The sequence below is a fragment of the Vidua chalybeata genome, chromosome 6, assembly GCF_026979565.1.
Source record: "Vidua chalybeata isolate OUT-0048 chromosome 6, bVidCha1 merged haplotype, whole genome shotgun sequence".
In the NCBI taxonomy this organism is placed as follows: Eukaryota; Metazoa; Chordata; class Aves; order Passeriformes; family Viduidae; genus Vidua; species Vidua chalybeata.
In genome coordinates this window covers 13,224,721-13,234,641 of record NC_071535.1, presented here as the reverse complement: position 1 = coordinate 13,234,641, position 9,921 = coordinate 13,224,721, and the positions used below count along the sequence as shown (strand labels likewise).

Genomic DNA, 9,921 nt, shown 5'->3' with positions numbered 1-9,921 from the left:
GGTAAAGCTCCATCCCAAAATATTTCCAGGTTTTAATTCTTCAGGGGAAGGAACCATCTTCTTGTTCTGTGTTAGTACCTAACACCTTGCACAATGAAGATTTAGGGTTGTTACATAGTGCTTCAGTGCAAGTGATAAGTAATAATGTGCCTGTGGAAATATAGTTCCTTCAGCTACTTTTTTTTTATAGCATCCTTCAATGTGCCTCTTTGGCTTAGACCATATTTGCAAGTAGCTGGTGCATAGGACCAAAGAGATATAGAGAAAAATTGATGTTAAGGACCTTGTGTCCGCAATGCCTATCTTTTTGGGGGTTACTTCAAACTAATTCTAGTCTGGTCCCATGGACATTAACAAATGGAATACAATAGGTGTGTCTGCAGAACACAACTTCCATATTTGTTTCATCTGAAAGAAACCCAGTTTGTGCTCCCTGAGACCGTTCTTGCATTGCAAGCCACAGCACTCTCAACACACTGGCATGAAATGCAGCTGATGCCCTTTCTGGGACCCCTTGTTTTTGCTAGCTCCTGTGTGTGACTGATCCTCCTCCATGGGTGCTGTTTGCAGAGAGCAATGCACCAATCTGCTACACCAAGTAAATTCTGCAATGTATGGTTAGGATGCAAATCATTTGCAGATAATCAACAAAAAAAAAAGAGGGAGAGAGAAACATATGCCTTTCTTAAAGAATTCTTTTTCTTTTTTTTTTTCTTTTTTTTTTTTTTTTTACACAAACACCTTTCTCAGTGAGTTTGTCTGATACAACCCTCAGGGAACTTGAAGTCTGTAGCAGTGTTACACTTGACTGTAAATTCAGATAATTTACACAAAGTGGGGAGTTTCGGGTGTTCTTTCAAAATCAAGTTTCAATATTTTCTTCCAGAGATATGTTTGCAGGTGATGGCCCTTTACCTACTAACTTCTTCTGTCCCAGCATACATAGTTCAGAGTCAAAAATGCTGTCAGTACCTGTAATTTAATTTGCAAAGCCTGTCTGAAGTGGATAACTGCTTCATACATTTGGGTGTGTTTAAATTACATATCAGGATACAGATTAAAGATGGCAAATGGCCTCTTGCCAAGATACTTTAAAAATCAGATCATATTTGTAAGAGACAACTATAAGGGGCCCAATTTCCAGAAAATGTGACACTACTAGCAGTTCTTTTGGGAACCCCAGAGCTCTCTTTTCCTCTAAAAGAAGAGCCATGTCCCATTATTTTTATGTGAACAAATATTTGAATAAGAACGGTTTAAACTAAAGGGAATGGCATATCTCATTCCTCATTAAACTGACCACTTGATTTTAATTATGCAGGAAAAACATGACAATATTTTCCCATGGATGAGGAACCTTCCCATCTAATCAAAGCAGCTGGAAGGTTGAATTTAACTATGCATAGCTGGTCCACACAGAGGGATATGGTTGGTAAGTATCTGAGATGAGAATCTGGGCTATACAGTTTGATCTGGTTCTTGGCGTTATCTGTCTAACCATGGCTGCATCTCATCCTGTCAGGCAGTGGTTATCAAAGCCTTACGTGCAGTCCCAATGGAACAAGTCAACTGCATGTATTATCTTCATTCCAAGAACCAACTCCAGATACACAGAGCTTTAATAAGTAAATGATTTTTTTCTGCCCACAACTCAATAATTAATACCTCCTCTCAAAAAATTAATTCAGGCTGCCTTCACATGACAATTTTAGACTCTGTGTTCTCATCTCAATTAACATAAAGCCACTCCTTGCTCTGTGCATTTAGGTCATCATATCTTCACCTGTTTTTTTTTTTTCTCCTGGTATCAGTAAAATTAAGTTTAATTCACTTCAGATATATAACTAATGAAATGCCCTTTTCCTGAGTAAAACGAAATGTATATATCTTCCTTCCCAATAGGAATGTGGAATTCACTTATTCCAGTTCCATGACTTTCCCTATCACACCTCTCCACAGAGCATAGTCAGATAGTGCCAGCTACCCAAGGACAGATACTGCTTTAAGTGTGGGAAGAACAGAGTCTCTTCAACCAGAACATTTTGGGGGCAAAAAAAAGGCACAGAGATACCCAGAGTCAAGCCTTGATTTTTTTTTTTTTTTTTTCAATGATGAAAGTAGCAGCTTAGACTATTCTTTTCTATATCACCTGCCACTGGAAAAGACCACATTAAGCTTCTGCACAGGATGTCCAAAACCTGAATCAAAACTACAGTGAAGAAATATTTATGAGGAATATCTCCTTTTCTTCCATCCACTGAGCCTTCTTACACAGATACTGCTTTATCATGCTTGGGCACATACAGATTTGCCAAGGGCGTTCCTATTCCCATTAACTACAGCCAACACAGACCGGCTCCCATGCTTAGTCAAAGGTCTGTTGAGGTGGCAGCTGTACACATCATTTGCAGTATGGACGGAAAGATATTTCAGAAAGGAAAGAGGAAAGACATCCACTGATCTTCAGTGAGCTCTGAGAGAGACATTTTTCTACCTCAGGCCTCCTGAGCTAGAGAAGTTCATGTCCACTGTGCAGTATCTGTGCATGGAAGCAGGTGAGGCAGTACCTCCTCTGCCCATTCTCTCCAAGCTTCTGTGACACGGTGGTCACTGACCTTACAAGTACCACTCAAGTAGCAGTGGAGCAGGCTCAGGGAAATGTGCTTGTGAAACCCACATGGAATCACTCCCAAGGAGACTACTGCTCATGTGCTTACAATTACATGTTGAAGCATCTTCTGTGTCATGGTGTCTCATCTCTCTGCTGCTAGGAAGGAAGTACCACGAATGATTGATGTGGAGAAGTGTAAGCAGCTCTCTCCCAGATCTGTTTTCTTCTACAGAGCATGCACTTGTGGTTTGCCTCATCTTTTATGCCTCCCTCTGCAGTGGTGTTTTGAGAAAGCAGATCTTTCCCCTCAGGGAGAATTTGCCCTGCTGATGCACAGATCCCAGTGCTGTACATCAGAACACTACTGCATGCTGCATTGCAAGTGTGGTGGCAGACATCTGGCATCATCTTCCAAGGGCTGCAGTTTATGATATTTTTTACCCCACTATCAATCAAAAGTGATATTCTTCATTGATCAAAATCTGCATTTTGGCTATTAATTCACTAAAGAGCTCCAATAAAAATTTGATAATTTTTGTCATATTTCCTCCCCACAGCCCTATCTAGTTTGTGCTCCTCATGTGATAAATGCTTTCTCTCTGATAAGCCACATTGGCTCACAAATTAAACCAAAAATCTGCTCCATTCTCCTTACTCTGTACATAACCAGGAGATTTGGAGAAGAAATGAAAGGACAGAGAGATATTCTCTCTTTAAGACTGTCCATCAGATAGCACTGCTAACATGTGTAAGAACAACCTCTGCAGCAGATCATGCTGCAGGTAGCCTTCAGGAAGTGTTTCTTTTTGGCAAGCCAGTGAGTGCTTTAGAGTCCAGGTCTGTTTGAGCACCTCTCAGGATGCCTTCACTGTCTTCTGTGGGTGGACCCTGTGCTGCACTGTGCTCAAATATTTATAGATTACTACTATGCAGGAACTGCAAGGATAGATTGGTTTCCTCTTCAGAAAAGAAATAAGAGCAGAAGCCCCACCATCCGTTCTGATTTCTGTGCCTGCGCTTGGCGACAGGAATAAGTTTCATTATGAAATATAAGAGCTCTCACCCCAGAACAGGGAGGTGAAGTGGCTGCTCTTGTGTCTCAGTTGAGACTGAAACTGGCCTGGAAACCCTGAGGTCACTTTACCCAGGGAAAGGAGCCTGCCACTATGACATTTCCCTCTGGAGGGTGACTGCAGCACCTCAAGGGCTCTGTGGCTATTTATTTGTGCTCTGTGATGCTGTGTCCTGCAGGGCGTGTGTAAGTCCATGAAATAATGATGAATCAAAGGAGTAATTAAAAACCACAGCGGCATTGATCTGCTGAAATTTCAGAGGGAGTTCGGGGCACACAGGGGGACTGTCCATCTTACCTCATGCAGGGCCAGCTTGATTGGCCTACTGAGGATTGCAGATGGAGAGGCTGCTCACATGTGGCCAGGAGGGCTCCCTACTGGCTTCACAAAGCACCAAAACAGGAGGATGGGGAGTTCATGGACACAGCTGTCACCCTCTGTCCTTGCAGAGCAGCAGAGAAATAATTTAAAGATACAGATCTGTTTTCCAACCCTTGCTCTTTTACCACAGGAGGCAAACCCCATCCATGTACCTAAGGACTTTTCCCCTTCTAAGAAACATTAGGTTTTCAGAATTCTTTGTTGTATGTGGTCACTCTTTAACATTGATTCACAATTAAGTCTTCTGGTTTAATCCACCTTCCATTAGTTTATTTTCTTAATTCAAAAACTCCAGGGGACATTCCACATCAGCCCCTACCTCTATATGGAATTTCATTTCATATTCTAATTCAAAACAGAATGAATATAAGCTAGCTTAGGATCAATCACTTTCCCTCAGATAACAAGCTCTCTTTCTTCAGTTTGGACTTCAATTTGGACTGAGGGATCATTTCTCAACTGCAACTTAAAGATTATGGGCTTCAAACTACTTCAGAAGCTGTCTTTATGTCAGAGTGGAGATAAATAGAGAGCTCACTAAGTTAACAGTGATGTCATAGTTTTCTTTGGTAGCTGGCATATTCTGTGCATCATTATATAATCACAGATTTTTACATTCTTTTTATAAATCACAGCCTATTTTTCATTCTTTGCTTCCTCCCACTTCATTTGCTATTGACGGCTGCTGCTAAAGTTCCCTTACCTCTTGGAAAGGAAGTAGGTTAAGAACAGAAAGGAGAACTCTATCAGATTAAGGCAAACATGTGGGTCCTACAGAGAAATGATGCATCTTACAACAGTACCAGCAAAACAGCTTCCTTTGAAGGCTGAATTGCTAAATATATCCAGAGACTTCTGTGAACCAAAAGCAGCTGTCTTCTGCTTGTTTTCAGTTGTTAGACTCCTGATGTCCCAAAAAGCACAGCCTCATAGAGGGTCAAAATTGATGCAATCAGGATAATAAAATCACTCTGACAAGGCTGCAGTTTGTACCTAGTTTTTAATTAGGAGTCTGCTCTCTCAGGTTAAGATACTGTAACGTTCCAGTGAATTGTTAAGCTATTCACAGCACTTTGATGCTACTAAACTAGGAAAATATAAAGTCCTAAAAATACCCTCATGTAAGCACATCAGAAATGGAAGGATGGGAAATCCAGACAAAATAGAAACTCATCTAGAGTTGTGTCTTCTACACTGGAAAATGGTGAGACTTTGCAATATTTAATTTGAGGCTAGCTGACAAAGAAATATTACCTTTAAAAATGAAGTGAACCAGAGCCTCAATTAGGATGATTTTTAAATATTTTAAGGTGATTTTTAGAAATCACAGATTATGTTTTTTGTACTTTAGAACTGAAAAGAACCTATTCTGATCAACCTATTTTTTATCATTCTAAAGTCAAAAAAGAAGATTCCTTGTGACTTCTAATCTGGAGGGAAAATTAATACAGATTTTTGATTTTAGAATGTACCTCTCACTCTAGAAACATCTCTGCCCAGATGCAGTCACCTGTCTTCATAGACCTGTTTGAATACCTCCAGCCAAACTTCTCTTTTCTTGTCTAGAGGACATCTCATTTTTGCCAAGGCTCTTTAATGCAGTGTTCACCCCAAGTGATTACCTTACCTCATCTCCAATCTAAGTTGACTAGAAGAGTGTGAATTTTAAACACTCTGCAGTGAGAAATTAGAAGTGTTTCCATAATTACCTGCTATGGGGGTCAAAAAGCTGAAGTAGCATCAAAACCAGAGAAATTTACTAAAAACTTGTCTAAGTTATTGCCTGTACTAAGGTTACATTGAGCAGACTTTGAATATCTTCCAGTCTGAAAAGCTCAATACCAGAACAAAATCCTGTGCAATCCTATTGTGCTTTGAGTGTGTTCATGAAAAAGAAGATTTCAGAATTATGTTGGTTTAGATTTTTTACTTTCCTCTGGGTCAGAAGAGTATCCTATAGGTTACAGATTTTTGCTTTTCATGTGCATAGATATGTAACATGATTTCATTTGTTAATTTATATTTATCATCAGTTACATGAACTAGGTGCAGATCTCAGGCACCCAAATACAATTTCAAATGTATCCAGTACCTCCCTCACTCATCTAGCTAAGGATGTGAATGGCATTCTGATTTTGTGTCCAAGATTGACAGCCAACAATATTCAAAAATCCAGAGTCAGCTCCCAAAATGATGTGAAACTGGTGTAGAAATCACAATATTTTTAAAACCTATCTTAACTATTTGATTTAAAATAAAAACTATTGAACTTTTAAAGGTTCCTTTTTTACAAACTGTTCTTGACAAACAGAAGAGCTATAAATGATAATATTGCTAAAAATAAAATAAAGAAGGCTTTTTTTTTCTTTAGGTCCTACAGGTGTTAATAACAACACCAAAGATGGTGTGATTCCTGATTCAACCTGGAAAATTGACTGTACTGCCTGTTTAGCTGCGCACAGTGAAAGGTTCTCAGCATTGACTTCTACTCTGCATCAATATTTACTGCTCCTTAGAGCAGAGTGGCTCAGAATTAGCAACCAGATTTTTAATTAACAGTCAAGCTCGGTATTTTGGGTGGTTTAAGTACCGTACTGTATCAGTTTTCTGGGCAGAGCTGGCTGAGATGTGCTGAACATGCAGATTTGTCCCGGTGTCCTCAGCCCACTGCTTGCTTTGAGATGACACACCTGGGCTCTTCCAGTGGTTTAGGGTGTGCTCACAGCTGGGCAGTGATTACCTCTCTTCTGAAAATGGCTTAAATCACTTAGTAATGGGGAACTTTGCTGGACCTCTAAAATACGCATTTACACAGCCATATTCATTTCTCAGTAGCCTAAAAAAGATTTTTCCAAAGTTAAACATAAACATTCAGCTTGCAGGTGGAACCCACGGGACATGCTCAGTTGCCTGGAAAATCACTTTAGAAATTAGCATGTCTGCTCTGTAATATATTATGTGTGGTTTCTTTCTTGCCTTAGAAGGAATGAAAACATTACCTATAGGTCCCAAATTTTATTGTGCTGCACAAAATTGCTTTCCAAAAGGGCTGGACTGGTTAAAATATTGGTTTCACCTTTGTAACACTTCTTTTTCTCAGGAGAATTCTCCAAAAGTACCAGTTTTTCCTTCTGAGTCAGCCCAAGTGCCTGTGTTAATGGCCTCTGGAGAGAAACACCTCAACACATCCACAGAATGAAGGCTCCAGCTGCAAAAGTCAGAATTTCCATATACAATTTTCTTATGTACTAACCAGTCTTCATGTCAGTTCCAGAGTCCCATGACACCTCATGCCCTTATATTTTATCTGTCACACTGTAGTTATATACCAATGAGAAATAGCCAATGTTTTATACATTTTGGCTAAGGCAAAAAAATTAAATGCAAATATATATTAAACCAAAATATACTGATAGTGTTTCAAAATTAAGAGGAAACATCACAGATTAATAGACCTGAACCATGCCCTTTCCCAGATTAATATTAAGATCATGGACAAGTCAATGAAATGCTCTCTGATTGAGAAAGTCCCCACCAGTGAAGAGGTTCGATAAAAATATTAGAGCATGATAGTTTTGAGATGATACAGAAATAATAGTGTTTATTAGCAATGTTATTTGCATACTCTACTGGCTTTAGGTTTAACTAAGCCTTCATGCACAATGCACTGAGAAATGCATTGTCCTTCACTGACACAAACAGTTTGCAGTCTAACCAGACTGGAAAGAGACAAAAAGGCTTATTCATCTTATGGCCATTATTCCACATAGAGTGAACCGAGAAAAGTCATAGAATAGCACCAGAACTGTGCAAAAATTTTGTGGATTGAGCACCATCATATGAGTCCCTGTTCAGTGTTTCAGCTTCTATTTCATTAAAATAAAACTACCCCACAATTTGGGTTCTTGGCCCTCCCCATTATGCTGCCAGACCATACCATTTCACTGGTAAATGCCATGGGTTCAACAGGTCAGTGACTGCAGTGGCGTTGGCAAGGATGCCATATTTGCCATATGGACGAGGCCAGTCCCCTGCTGGGCTGCCCTGAAGACTGTTCCTGATCTCATCTCATACCATCTCTGTACCCCCCCCATCCAGCTCTCTTCCCTCAGGGACTCCACAGGAATCTGTGCTCTTCCTCCTGAAGGGATTAACCCCTGTTCCTCACTGACCAGAGATACCAGTCTGAAGTCCATGTGTCTTCATCCTACAAATATGGTTACTGGAGCCCACTGACACAGGCCTAGGGGAGGGACTGAGAAAGAGGTACACAGGTATCTTTGTGCTGATCTGTACTTCACACAGAGCACTCTTGTGTTTGACATATGTCTTAGGTGTGTATGGAGTTATATCAGTGAAAACCTATGGTTCATTACCAATCTGCTTTGGTCCTGGAGGAGGGGAGGTGGAAACAGGAGGGGGGAAAAATACCCAGATGGGAAATGAACCTGTGCATCTCTCCTGGGAAAATGCATTTCAGTCATTCAAGCAACAGCCTAGCCTATGGAAAAAAAAGATTGTTCTTTCCAGCTGTTATGCCAAAAGAAAAAATAAATTTAAAATGGAAAAGTGAATAAGTTGAGCATATTTTTATCATACTCTTTCTTGCAAATTACTTACAACATTCTTGTTTCTTATGAGGAACCATTTTTAATATTAAAGTAGTCATACACTTTTCCAAAAAGTGCTTCCTGAAAAACCGAAACCATTATTACCATAAACTCCCACACAGTTTGTTTAAAAATATCTTTAAATACTATTAAAGAACAATCATTATGTAGGTTTATATCTTATGAGTAGGAAGCAGAAACCATCAATGAATCATATTATTTCTCCTGCTGTAACAACACCATCAACTACCACAATAACAAAAAAAAGTTTATGCTCACTGTATACCTGTTTTGCAGGCAGTTTCTTGCCTTGAAATCTGCATAATAGGTAAGCTGTGGTAAGTGTAATATGCTGTTTACTGTCAATCCACTGTGGACAGCCAGGCATGCTTGGTCTGGTGCATTGCTCCTCCTTTGGGTGCAGCTCCTTGCTGAAGCGTATGGCAGCCCTGAAACAGCAAATAAAGCTTCTACAGATTCTAGAATCTGCTTCTGAAAGATGCTGCCGGATATACAGAGCTAGATATTCAAATTATTTTATTCTCATACACTGTATTTTTTTATTTTAGTTAAAAGCAGTGATTTTAGTTGTAGAAAATATTTTCAGTTGTATGCTCCTTTGCAGAGGGAAGTGACAATGGGACATTGGTGAGGGAAGAAAAAGATTGCAAGAGACATGAAAAAAACACCATGGAGATCAATATTTAATCTGGAATTATGGGTGTACAGTATGTACTGTGCATTTTTTAAATTTAACTTGGCTTTTACTATTACTCAGTAGGAGGGGAACAGATACTGAGAGCCCTGGATAGCAACCATAAGAAGCATGTTTAAATACACATATTTTCAGGAGATCTGTAAATACAAGAAGGAACGGATGTCGTCTCTCCGATCTTTTTTCATGTTGGAAAATCTGAGCGCTTTACCTGGGAAAGTTAATTTCGGGTGAAAGAATTTGTAAAATAATTTCCCAAGTTTATGCTGCATAGTATTACAGCATGTAAGAAAATATGTTTGCGTTACCCATTCTTGAATAAAAAACAATGTGCACATCTCTTTTCCCAATGGAAATACTGATGGTATACAGAGTTATAAATAAATACTTAATCAGGAATCTTTGTGGGAAAGCCCCCATCCTCTTTCTGGTTTCAGTCAGGAAGCATGCAGGTAGCACAGACTAATTCTGCTCAAATAGTGCTAGAAGAAATGACGGCAGCTTGTATTTATCATGATTTTAACAATGCTT

At 39.4% G+C, this 9,921-nt stretch overlaps 1 long non-coding RNA gene across 2 annotated transcripts; it reads left to right on the top strand.

Moving 5' to 3' along the window:
- Positions 1-2,735: 2,735 nt before the first annotated feature.
- LOC128789602 (uncharacterized) lies at positions 2,736-8,549 on the top strand. 2 transcript variants are annotated; one of them, XR_008431464.1, is made up of 4 exons: positions 2,736-2,806; positions 6,437-6,533; positions 7,166-7,281; positions 8,164-8,549. It is a non-coding gene; the product is annotated as an uncharacterized LOC128789602 (long non-coding RNA). The 2 variants fall into 2 exon arrangements; XR_008431463.1 differs by lacking the exon at positions 2,736-2,806 and adding an exon at positions 3,806-3,869.
- Positions 8,550-9,921: the final 1,372 nt, after the last annotated feature.